Raw genomic sequence first — 13,945 nt, 5'->3', positions numbered from 1 at the left:
AACTATATTTATTAAAGAAAATCAGTCCATTAAATTCACCAAAAACAGTCCCTACGACTAACTACCATTCCAACACCAACTTTCATGATTTGATGCATGCGATTCATGTTCGTCAAGTTACAATCATTCTTCAACATCAACCCATATAACTCCATAACTATTACCATGTTCCAACATCAACACACCTTATTTCATGCATACAACTTATATTCACACATCTACATCACCCTTAATACATGAAAAGAAAGTTAGATCTTACCTTGACCACTTGAATTCTTTACTTGGCTAGAGTTGGTGACTTGAGATGAAAATGGTTCTTGTTGCTCCAAAGACTATCTTCACGTTTTAGGGACCTTCTAAAGGGTTGAAACACCTTGGAAAATAATTTTTGGATCAAGACTCAAAGAGCTCAAAATCAGCAATGTGGCCGAGAGCTTTCTCTCTCTAGAATTAGGTTTTCTTTCTTTGTGTTGTGTAGTTGAAATGAATTGTGATGGCTGATATCTTAGTCATTATTTTGTTAAATTATGATGCCTACAAGTTGGATACAACACATGCTCCATTCATGACATTGAGCACTCAATTAACTTTACACAAAATTTCAATATTTTCTTCACAACTTTTTCGGCTATAAGCCTCCTTGGCCGACCCTTGTTCCTTTCTTCTTTATTTTCCATTGTTTACAAGACAATCTTAGGTGTGTTGAATGATTCATACACCACCCTTTGTCTATTGTAATCATGCCAAGATGGATGAGCAATATTTAATGTGTAATGATCCCTCCACCATGTTATGTCCTCTAAAACAATGTATACTTTCATAAAGTAGTGGATGCTCAAATATTCAATTGTATGCTTCAACTTTTTCTCTCAATTTTCAGCCCTATGCCGAATGTACATGTAAGTTTCTTCCAAATTTAATTTTCCACAATATGTTGAAAATGTAGTGGATGAATCAACATTTAATTTCACACTTGTATGTCTTCCATTTGCCTTATTTTAGATGACTTGAGTCATCCTTTTTACCTTGGATGTTGAGGTTCTTATTGGCTTATTATTGTCACCAATTTTTACTTAACACCACACTTATAATTCCTAATCTCCAATAACATTTTTAATAATATTATCTCACGTTGATGCTCAAATAAAATCGGGGTCTAAAATTCTTGTCAATTAAATAACCGAATCACCGGTTATCGCAAGCTATAGATACCAAAATTAGACCACAAAAAGTGGTGTTTTAGAGATATTCTAAAAGTGCTAAATCGGGTCGTTACAAATGACCTTCATTGATAGGCAATTTTATGCGCCCACAATGGCCTAGCTATATAATGTATCATGTATAGTTTTCTCGCATCTTATTCAATTTTCGTTGCTCTTTGTCCACAATATGTTGACAATGTACTGTGTGGTGGACTTTTATCCAAGAATCAACATTTAGTTGCAGCCTATTTTCATGTCATTCACTTGTATGTCTTCCATTTGCCTTATTTTAGATGACTTAGTCATCCTTTTGTACAAGATATGTTACCTGTTTTTCAAGATGATGTTGAGTTCTCGATGTCATTTTTATGTTGCTTAAGTCACCAGGGCCTTGATGTTTAGATTATTGTCACCAATTTCGGGGTCAGCGACACTTATCACCACACTTAAGATACAGAAGTCCGAATCGGGGTAAGATCCAATCCAAATATTTTTATACTGAAGTACCAAATCCGATCACGAAACTCTATCTCGGACGTTGTTGAGGCTTTATGGCGATCAAATCATAAGATACTCGACCGGCTATGTTTAGAGAATTTAACGTATGCATCTTATTATACATTTCATAGCTTGAATTCTACTTTTATATATATCAAATAGCCTTTTGACGTATGTTGTTCGTACATGGGATCCAATACACGGTTATCGCGAAGCTATGAGGAAGCCCCAATTAGACCAAGGGGGAGCAAAAGGCGAACTCCGAGTTTTTTTAGAGATATTAGTTGGGCACGTGGCTAGGACAATAAAGTTTTTTTTGTGCTACGCCTATTCCTAAAGACCCACACAAAAGTCAGATCGATCCGATCGAACGGGCCGAGTAACGGTATTCTATGTAATTATTTAAGTAATTAAATGATATATTCGTTATATATGGGACCAAGATACCAAAACTCGGGATGGTTTTTTGTTCATGGGAAAGATACAAATGCCCTAGCCACATATTTTTTTCTAGAAAAGTACAAAAGGGTAGAGCGTATGGTCTAGGCCCAAGGAACAACTGGGTCAGATCGTGAGGGCGGGTCTTCTCGTCGTTTTTTTTATTTTAAAACTTAATATAAATTAGCGGAGACCGAGGCAAAAAGAGTTGAAGAAAGTAAATTGATAAAAGCGAACCTTGAATTTACAAGTTAAAAATTTTGGACCATTGGTGTGCCCCCCCCCCCCCCCCCCCACCCCGACCCGTAAGATTTCGGTGATTTTTAGAACCGGATAGAGAGTTGTAGTAGTTTGGATTTCATAATGGACTTATGTTAAAACTATGTTTGACTAGTTAATGATACTTTTGGTTGGACATTTGAATATTTTGAACTTTGAAGGTCTATTTAGATCGTATTTGATGTGTTTAGATATGATTTTTTATAGTGATTTTATGTATTGTAACTCTTTTAGAATTGATTTGGAGCATTTTAGTGCCGGTTTTGACATTTTTGTGTGTGTGTTTAAAATGCAGCAATTGTATGCAGGTATTTTTCTAGAAAATCGACGCAGTCCGCCGGTTTTTTTTATTTTAAAAAATATAAATTAAATAAAAACCGACGCACTTATAAAATTTCTAATATTTCTTTTTAAATTGCAGACAAAGGTGTCGATTTTTTTTAATATTTTTTATCATTCGACGGACCGTGTTGGGTCGCTTTGCCATAGGTTTCAATGAAAAAGGGCGTCGATTTTTTGACAGATTTTTAGTAGTGGCATATGTTAAATGAAGGATGAAATCACTCACATAATATAATTGAAGGTTAATAGTGGTATGTCGGATAACACAAGGACTAAAACCAGAATATAGCATTAACACAAGGACTAAAAGTGTTATTTGCCCTAAAAAAAACTAGAAAAGTAGACTTTAAATAAAAATATATATGACGATCTTTCTATTTTAAAATAAAACAAAATTAGGGCCTCTCTATGAAGTTTGGCTTTAGGCCGCCAATCTTGTTGAGACGGCCCTATTCCTAACCAACAACCAAACGATCCCTAATTAATGTATTAAATTATACCAGGATTACTTATACATAATTCAAAAGACAAACCAAACATTAAATAAAGACAATACCAATCTTACAACATGATTATTTAACTCAATCTATCAAACCAAACGAGCTCCACGAACTATTTCTTTTACAACTTATATGGTAGTATATATTAAGGACCAAAACAATCCAACTCCATACGTCAAGGACTACTTTGGTCATTTACTCTAAATATTTACCTGGCATAAGGCAAACGGCTATGAATTTTCTTGTTGATGAAAAAAAAAAATGTCAGGTTTCTAGGCTAAAATTATCCTTAGAATGCTTAACATGGACAAAAGTCAATTACCAAACTTGAGGATCAAGACTAGCAGAATAAACTCTACAGGATGAAGCAGCAATTCCAGTTTGATAGTTCAGAGGTGAGTTCGGAGCCAAAAGGTATAAAAATACACGGTATAAATTAAAAGGGGGCGGCCAAAAATTTATATACCAAAAGGGGTATAACGTGGATCAGCCCACGTTATACCCCAACTTTTTTTTTTAATTTGTCAGATTCACAAACAGAAAAAAAAAAAAAAATTACGTAAAACGTGGATCCCTCCACGTTATACAAATATATATTTGTAAAACGTGGATCCCTCCACGTTATACAAATATATATTTGTATAACGTGGATCCCTCCACGTTATACGTTTCATTAATTTTTTCCCCACCGTTTTACAAATAGTTTGTAAGACATTGCCTCTATTTAAATCATATTCGGCTATGTTTTTAATAAAAAAAAATTATTGATTTTTTTAATTTTTAAAGCATATAGTTAATTTTAGTGAATAACTCAAATAAATATTTTAACACATGCAATAATTAAATATGTGTATATATATGCGAACGTAAATAAAAAAATAAAATATAAGTTAAATAAACGTCACACATTAACTAAGTAATAAATGTTAAATTACATGATAACTATTAAACGGCACAAGACATGTTATATATTCTTGGAAGATTACATAAGGAAACAACAATCGTACAAGTTAATAAAAACATAAAAACCAACAAACAACAATAACTACCGATTTCTGTTAAAGCGGCCGATTCTTGTTATGACCTGTTTGCTTGCACGTACTACACTTTCTAGCCATACCGGAGCTATATCCATTTCATTCCTCCCTCTAGTTGTAGTCGCGTTCCGAAGTTCGCTCGTATTCAGTGTTTGCAATTAAACTGAAGGGAGAAGGTGGCCAATATGCCTCATCACCCAACGGTGAAAAATTTCCACTGTACGTTTGTTTGTAAAACCTGCAACTGTAGTACTTGCTAACATAGTCCTTTGGTTGAATTCCGCGGATATCACAAAATTTAATTGCATGTGAACATGGCATATGGTAGTTTCTCCATTTCCCACATGAACACTTTTTCCCTTCGGCAGAGACTTTATGGATATTTTCGCCCTTACCTTCGTGTGCAAATGTCAGAATCTCAAAGACCCCTTCAGTTGCATTGTATTCTTTGCATGTCAGTATGCTTTAGGGACCTCTCCCAGTATTCATCAAAATTCTTTTCAACAGCACGCGGCCAAAACTTTTTATCCGCAATCAACAAATCAGCAAGGGTGGTTCTCTCAACAAACCGATCAACAAGATTTTTAAACGTATAACGGACCATGGCAGTAACGGGCAGTCCACGAGCTTTCTTCAATAAACCGTTGTAAGACTCGGAGACATTCGTTGTCATAGCCCTCCCCCCCCCCCCCCCACCTATGACCGTTGTCCTTATGCAATGTCCATTTCTCCTCCGGAAGATATTTTAACCACAGATACGCTGGAGGTGACATTGTTTTGATTTGTTCCATCCTCATTTTATATTTCTTCTTCTAGTGCTCTGTATCCGCCAACCACATTAGGTTCTCAAGGTCACTGTTGAGGAACTTTTTATTGAAGTTGCTTTTCAAATGCCGAACGCAAAACCTATGGTGTGTGGATGGTGGTTGTAACCAATCATGTGTTTGGACACATTGCAAGATGCCCCGATGACGGTCGAAATAAGTCCAATTCCTTGTCTCTCACGAACAATATGTCTCCACAACAACACAAGGAACCACGTCCAAGACTAAAGCTCTCACGTGCAACAATAGCATATGCAAGTGGAAAAATGTTATTGTTCGCATCAATTCCAACAATTAGCAGTTTCATCTCATACTTACCATACGATGATGAGTACCGTCTATTGAGATGACAGGCTTGCAACTTTTGAATCCATCGATGCTTGGTTTATAAGTCCAGAAAAGAAACTTGAAGATGTGTTCACCTTGCATTGTAGTTGATTCGTGCTCCCACTCAACAACGGTCCCCGGATTGAAATATTTTAAGGCAGCCATGTATCGGGGCAATGTCTTGAAAGAGGTTTCAAAATCACCAAATACCATTTCAATAGCTTTCTTACGCCCTTTCTTGCTTTTCTATAACTAGGAGTAAACAAATGCAATCCTTTTATTTTTCCCGAACCGACTTAATACTTGATGTATGGATCGACCATAATATATGGTATCAACGTAGTAGCAATTAGGTTTTGTTCAAATTGAAATGATCCTTTCGTAATCATCCGTGAGACAACGCGTGGTGGAGATCCGCTTTGGCTCGCCTTCCACATACCACTTGAAATTTCTCTAAAACGGATCATCCACTCATATCCCAACATATGACGCTTGCAAATAACCCTCCAAAATTTACCTTTGGACTGATCACAAATGAACTCTTTCTTTTCTTTGAGACAATATTGTCTCACTACGCCTTTCATTTCACGCTTGTTCGAAATAACATATCTAATTGCATAATACAAGGAAAATTATCAACCCCTAAAAATGGGCCAACAAATAAAAAGAATATTCATTGCCACCATACTAACTCCGATCCGATAAATTCGGGTTTTTTACAATCCCAAAGTGCGGATCGGGCGGACCGTCATCTCTCATGAAAGCAAAATCATCGGCCTTCTTTCGTGTTATCCAAATACGGAATCGCATTAGAATGGTAGCTAACGTTACCATCACTTCGAGCAAATAATGTCTTCATAAGAATGACCATCATCATCAGATGAGTGATCATCGTCTGTTTCTGTGTGATCTAATGGGATATCACTATCTGACTCACCGAAGTGATCATTATCTACATCATTATTGCTAACAATTTGTGTGAGCTGAGTTAATACGGGATTTTCTTCAAAATCGTTACACCTACAAACATAGGAAAATTCAAGGGGTTCAAATCTCAGAAACAATTAGTTAGAAGTCTCCTAGTTTAAGCTAAAAAAAATATCGTTATATTTACCTTTCGTAAATGACTCTACTTGAGTAGGAGATATCGAACTATACTCCCGCCACCTAATTCACTTGTATCTGGAGCACTACTCGGTCCAGGAATATCACAGCTCTGCATAGTCCAACCAAAGTTATGTGATTGGCTACCAACTCCTATCATTGTTTCTTGTTGAAGTGTACCTCTTTGAAGCCCAATATTCATAGCGGGAAGATACGTAGTATCCCGAATGTCAAACTCATCGTCAGTGGGTGCTTCAACATTAGTAGAGCGTTCAACAGTTGCATACATGTCAAGTGTCGCTATACTGATATGATTGCTAAATATAGCAGGACTTCGAAGAAATAACGATAAGGAGTCATCGTCCAAAATAAGAGTTTCCTCGTAAATGGGAAATCCCCTAGCCGTAATTGATGTTGGATATCGTCCAGTGATAACCACTGAAAGGTTAGGATCAGTTATCGCCATTTTGCTTATGAAAACACGTTGTAGACGATCGTATTTGAGGGAAATTGGAAACCTTTGTATGGCTTCCGCACAACGGTTATATCTCACTGAACCTTCTTCGTACACAACTTCACCACTCCAATATAAGTTAACTCTTACATAATTTTCCACCATATTATTTTCAACAGAATACAAATGTTTAAGAAAAGTGGAGAATGCAAGAGAGAAGTGGAGAATTCTTGAAAAATGAAATCTACAAGGAAGAAGTGGAGAATTCAGAGAGATATGCAGAATACAAATCTAAAAATTATTGGAGAATGCAAGAGAGAAGTGGAGAATTCTTGAAAAATGAAGTCTACAAGCGAGAAGTGGAGAATTCAGAGATATGCAGAATACAAATCTTAACTGGTATATAAAACAAATGATTCACGGACCTTTGATTGTCATAATGCTGATGTTGAAAAAATATATTTACTGTTTGATTTTACGAATGCATGCTTGATTTGACGATTGCATGGCAGATTTGACGACTGCATGCATTCTGCGCCTTAACAACAATAATTTTACAAATTATTTTACTATTTTGCTTTTACAGTTGCATGCGTGATTTGACGACTGCAAGGATTCTCTGGCGTAAAAAAAATTTCAAGAATCAATTATTCTTTGCGTTGGCCGGCCAAGTTCAACAAAATGAATTGTTGCAAAACGTAGGCAGGCCAACGTTTTGCAACAAAATGAATTGGCCAACGTTTTTGCAACAAAACATTTTGTTGTAAAACGTTGGTCTGCCAACGTTTTGCAACAAAATGAATTGTTGCAAAACGTTGGCCTGCCAACGTTTTGCAACAAAATGTTTTGTTGCAAAACGTTGGCAGTTTTGCAGTAATTGATGCATGAAAATTGTTATATGCACGTAAACGTTCGCCCGCCATGCAAATGCGTTAAATCGCCATGTAGTCGTAATATCAAGAATGCAATTGTTTTTCTTGTAAAACATTATCAAGCATTCAAATCTAACCTTTATTAATTGTAAAACGTTGGCAAGTATTCAAATCTAACCTTTATTCAACACACAATATATATTCTTCAAAGATTACATAACTATTGACATTTGAGATAAATTCAATAATTCATAAAAATTTAATTTTTACAGTGTCCCTTTTTCCCCCCCGTGCCACACTGAGTTTGCCGACGCTCTCGTTTTGATCTACGTTGGTGAACCTCCTCTTGTATCATACCCGCATCCTGTAAATGCCATAAAAATAGAAGTTATTTTTGTATGATTGGATTCGTTAGATAAATTTTCTTGACAATTACTTTGATTGTCTACGTAAAATCGGACAGCATCTCCCCTGTAACAAGGACTTCCTCCAAAATCATATACCAACACAAACAACCAAAACAACGAAGACAAAACACCACATAACAACCACAAGTCACCAAATACTTTGAATTAAAAGCTATCCGGCACAGGAATGTGTGACGATCCAAGATTAAATGCCATGGGAGACTATGCAAAATAAATAATATAGCCACATAAGGTAGCCATTACATTAATGAAATTAAACAAGATACAAGCTATTTGAGTGGTTAGAATACTCACGTCGGTAAAACTCGGCCTCCTCCCAATTGAAGAGCTCGTCCAAGAATGCGAGGTAAAGGCCCCTCGCCATCCCATAAGAGCCGCACCGTCCGAACACCAAACGATGGGCCATAACCGCGAGGCTAATAGGCTCAGATGATGCGAATGCTTGAAAAGTCCCCTCACTTCTGATTACTGTTGGTGATTGGACCTCGGGAGCAGACGTCGATGAGCTGGGCATACCAAAATCCATTATTGGGTAATATGCGTCATCACCGCAGCATCGTTGAGCCGGGCATATCTTGATCAAAACGAACCTCTTCCTCATCAACCAACTGGTGATCCACCGGACCTCGACCATGTCTGTTACCTGATTGGCGTCCTCTACCACGCGCCGCAGGTCTTGGTACATTAGGACGTTCATGACGAGGCACTTGCTCGCATAGGCGGCTCAACATACTCTGCCGGTGGTGTATAATTAGGAGCGAAACTCAACATCGTCCCCAGAGAGGCAGCAGCCATGGACCCTGTACTAATGCGGCTAAACATTTGTGCTACTTCCTTCACTTCATTAGACTTGGTTGGATCTTGGATAGTCTGCTGAGCCAACTTGTACAATTCTTGATGTCCTAAAGCCTAAAAAAAAAATTAAATAACAAGATTTGATAGTGGTCTAAGACACCTATAAAGACATCAAACATCTAATGGAATGTAATGTACGTACGCCTGCTCATGCCTCGCTCGCCATGTGTTGGTATCCTCTATGCACATTATGCGCAGATTTCCTATAAAAGTGCGCGAGTGACGTCGATACCAACAAAAATACTCGATAATGACTCGGGTCCGAGTTTCATACTCGGCCGAATTACCCTTTGTCGACGATTTTCCCACAAAAGCTCCGTGTGTGCAAAATTTTGTTGATCCTCCACTGTTATAGCATACCGTTTGTCACGTCTGTAATGAGAAGGATCAATCTCAGCACATGGTCCAGGAATATGTTGCTTCCTACCGAACTGTCTGAGAACGCGGTCTGGCATGTGCCACTCTCGATAGATCCCACAAATAAGGGGAACTTGCGCCATCCAAATATCTTGGCCATGCCGACAGCACTCAGGGAGTCCATTAATGATAGCCTCTGAATAAGGCTACCACACAAACTACGATAGAAAGAACATAAAATTACATGATAATAAAATAAATAAATTACACATAAGCGTAACAATTATATCAAAACGCCATTAACAACCATAATTATGACAAAATACCTGACCATCTGTTAGGTTGTCCAATACATCCTTACATATGGGTAGCACAACACGTGCCTCATTTTCGCGAGCTTTACGATGGGTCCACTTTTGTACAAGAGCCGTGTGTGGCTGAAGGGCCCTGGGTGGTGGCTGCATCGGTATAATTCGCTCCCAAGCCCAAACCTATATTAAAAATTTAAAATAAATACACAAAAACCTTATAACTACCAAATAGGACAACCAAATAAAATTATATAATTTTAAAGGTCACGTACTCGCAATAAGGAAATGAATCCACACACATCCTTGGCTTTCTTCAACGAAGCGCGCCATAAACAAATATACAAATATGACAATGCGGCCCGCTCCCAAGCTTGTCTACTCATTGCTCTAAGGTCACGCATGTCAAGCAAATAGTCTAAATTAAGTAAGTCACTTGGGACTTATCCGAAAATATCGTGCCGCCACAAAGCCATAGCAAGTACAACCTAACACCGTTGCACAACAATTTTCGGGGTCCGATCCGTAATGTCATCTAAGCCTCTAACATATTCAATTAATTTATTTAGTTCTAACCTACTAACACCATTAAAACAATCCAGACCGGGTGTCCAACCAATAAGCTCATGGATTAATTGTTGCCACCCAACAATACCTATATTTCTAGCATTAACATCATTCAAGGGATTACCATCAACAACCATGCCAAACATGATCTCAATATCTTGTAATGTGATGGTCGCCTCACCCGTACGTTAGATGAAATGTGTGCGTCTCGGACGCCATCTCTCTATAAGTGCGGTGATGATCGCCCAATCATATGATACACATCCTACCTCTACTACTCCCCTAAATCCACACAGGCCAAAGTAATCAAAGATGCGAGGATGAAAAGGATGACGCTTCACGTGCTTTCAAAATTCGGTATCCGCGAGGCGTGGAAATAGGCATCTGGTCAGTCCTGTCAAGGCACCATCCCACACAGCCTTTGATCGATGCTTCTCCTGGAGTGTTAACACATCATACACTTCTGGCCCCGGATGTACGCATACCCGTGGAAGCTCCATACCTTAGATAAAAAAAAAAATTAAAGTCCAGAGCAAGCTATTTAGAGTAACTTACTATTAAAAAAAAAATTATTATTCCAATTTTAGCAGAACAAATATGCCTTTGGCTAGATAAAGTCGACTTCCATTCGCCTTGTTTAGAAACCACCGATAGTGGACCACATTAATGCCTATAAGGTATAGACAAAATAATTATCCACCCACTTAGACTTAAGTCCCATATAATAAAGCATTATCATGACATTTTAAGTATCTTTATTTTGGGGTACTGAGGCATCAATTAAATTTCACTTTTCTGACTATATAAATATCACATTAAAGGTCTAACAATCCACAAAAATAATGTTGGACCGTTGATAATGTTAGCCACTTAGGAGTAGATCTTCCTAAAGCTCTTATGTAAATATCTAAGCGCACTAATTTTTAATTGGAGAAAACAAGTATTCGATTGAGCATTGAAAAAGGAAACACATGTATTATCGTATAAGAGTGTCACCAAATCGCCTAAATTTTATATAACAATCCACAAAAATAACAGTAACATAACAACAAATTTCTTCAAAAGTGCTACTAAACAAATCAGACCTTTTATATAATAATGCTTCTAACAATCATATCTTAAGTTCAAATTAAAATAACACAAATAAGACAAACATATATCTTATACGTATTAAAATAACACAAATAAAAAATAACAATTAAGATATATAAGACAAAAAAATATTCTACATCTACTAGAAATATACAATTATATGAGCTAGAAAAAATACCTTAATTTAGATAGCAACAAAAGATAAGGATGAACAAGTTGCTCCAAAAATTAGATTATAACCGCAAGGTTTTAAAAGAAAATAAATGGAGGAGAAGTAAAAGGAGAAGGAGATCAAAATTCTGTAAGTTTAGAAGATGGAGGAAGAGGCGGAGGAGACGATGAAAAATTTAGGGCAACAACTGAATGAGAGTCGGGGAGGGATCCACGTTTTACAAATATATATTTGTATAACGTGGAGGGATCCACGTTTTACAAAATATATTTTGTAAAACGTGGATCCCTCCACGTTTTACGTAAAAAAAAAAATATATGTTTGTGAATCTGACAAATTAAAAAAAAAGTTGGGGTATAACGTGGGCTGATCCACGTTATACCCCTTTTGGTATATAAATTTTTGGCCGCCCCCTTTTATTTTATACCGTGTATTTTTATACCCTTTTGGTTCCGGACTCGTTCAGAGGTTATAGCAGCTCAGACAAGACTCAATCAGGAGATTTATACAGCAGTTAATTGTTCTTGTTACCTATTTTTAGAGATTTCATACTTAATACATTCTGTAATAGCTTTAGATGTTTTTTACTTGTTGAACTATGCTGATTATTAATAGTCATTAGGCAACCAGCTTAATGAAAAAATTTACTAAAAATAAAACCATTCATAGAAAGCTACTCCTCCTGCTTACATGTGTATTACTTCTCTTATTTTCTTATACTATTACTTTTTGGTTTTGACGTTAACCAAATGGGGCTTTGTTCATGCATTTGTAGACATCGAAATTTTGTGGACTCTACAAGACGAGTCCAATCTCTATTAGGGTTTTTGGAGGTCACTCTACCCTAAATCCTAGCCCACACCTATATAAAGGGACACATTTGAAAAGGCATCTCGAAAATCCCATAAATTCCTGGGATATTCACAAAGAGATTGAGACATCAAATACTGCCTTTATCAAACTGCGAGATGTTCTTAGAGATCAAATACATCACAAGGAGATCAACCTACTTTCCAGAAATACGTTGATTTGTACCCGCACTGTTTATCACTAAAATATTCCTGTTTCTTTATATTTTGTTTGTGGTTGCAGTTTAGTTTCCGCATATCAAAATTTGTTACAAACAAATTAGCTCGCCCAGTGGGACCAAGTCTGCCCTTCATCTCTTCTCTCACAAATCAAATCCGCAGTGAAAGATGGAAGCTCCATTTTAATGGATACTTCAAGTCTCGTCTTCGAATTTCTGCAAGACTACACCCCGACAAACCTTGAAGTAGGCGGCATTTGTAGACATCAAAATTTTGTGGGACTCTACAAGACGAGTCCAATCTCTGTTAGGGTTCTTGGAGGCTACTCTACCCTAAACCCTAGCCCACGCCTATATAAAGGGACACATATTCTCTCGAAAAGGCATCTCGAAAATCCCACAAATCCCTGGGATATTCACAAAGAGATCGAGGCATCAAATACTGTGCCAGACATTCTTGGAGATCAAATACATCACAAGGAGATCAACCTACATTCGAGAAATATGCTACTAATAGCCCTCGAATTATGGAGAAATATTAGGAGAGAAGAATCAAGGGATAAACAGATCTGTACCCGCATTTTTTATCAATAAAATATTCCTGTTTCTTTATATTTTGTTTGTGGTTACAGTTTACTTTCCGCATATCAAAATTCGTTACAAACAAATTGGCATGTCCAGTGGGACCAAGTCTGCCCTTCATCTCTTCTCTCACAAATCAAATCCACAGTGAAAGATGGAAGCTCCATTTTAATGGATATTTCAAGTCTCGTCTTCGAGTTTCGGCAAGACTATACCCCGATAAACCTTGAATTAGGGGACATTTGTAGACATCGAAATTTTGTGGGACTCTACAAGACGAGTCCAATCTCTGTTAGGGTTCTTGGAGGCTACTCTACCCTAAATCCTAGCCCACGCCTATATAAAGGGACACATGTTCGCTTGAAAAGGCATCTCGAAAATCCCAAAAATCCCTGGGATATTCACAGGGATCGAGGCATCAAATATTGTGCCAGACGTTCTTGGAGATCAAATATATCACAAGGAGATCAACCTACGTTCGAGAAATACGCTACTAACAGCCCTCGAATTATGGAGAAATATTAGGAGAGAAGAATCAAGGGAATAAACAGATTTGTACCCGCACTGTTTATCAATAAAATATTCCTATTTCTTTACATTTTGTTTGTGATTGCAGTTTACTTTCCGCTTATCAAAATTTGTTACACACAGTATTGTTTCAACACTTCATTTTGATTGTT

The sequence above is a fragment of the Lycium ferocissimum genome, chromosome 5 (genome assembly GCF_029784015.1).
Source record: "Lycium ferocissimum isolate CSIRO_LF1 chromosome 5, AGI_CSIRO_Lferr_CH_V1, whole genome shotgun sequence".
NCBI classification, from domain to species: domain Eukaryota; kingdom Viridiplantae; phylum Streptophyta; class Magnoliopsida; order Solanales; family Solanaceae; genus Lycium; species Lycium ferocissimum.
The sequence above is the reverse complement of the archived record's forward strand: the minus strand, read 5'-3'. Positions refer to the sequence as shown.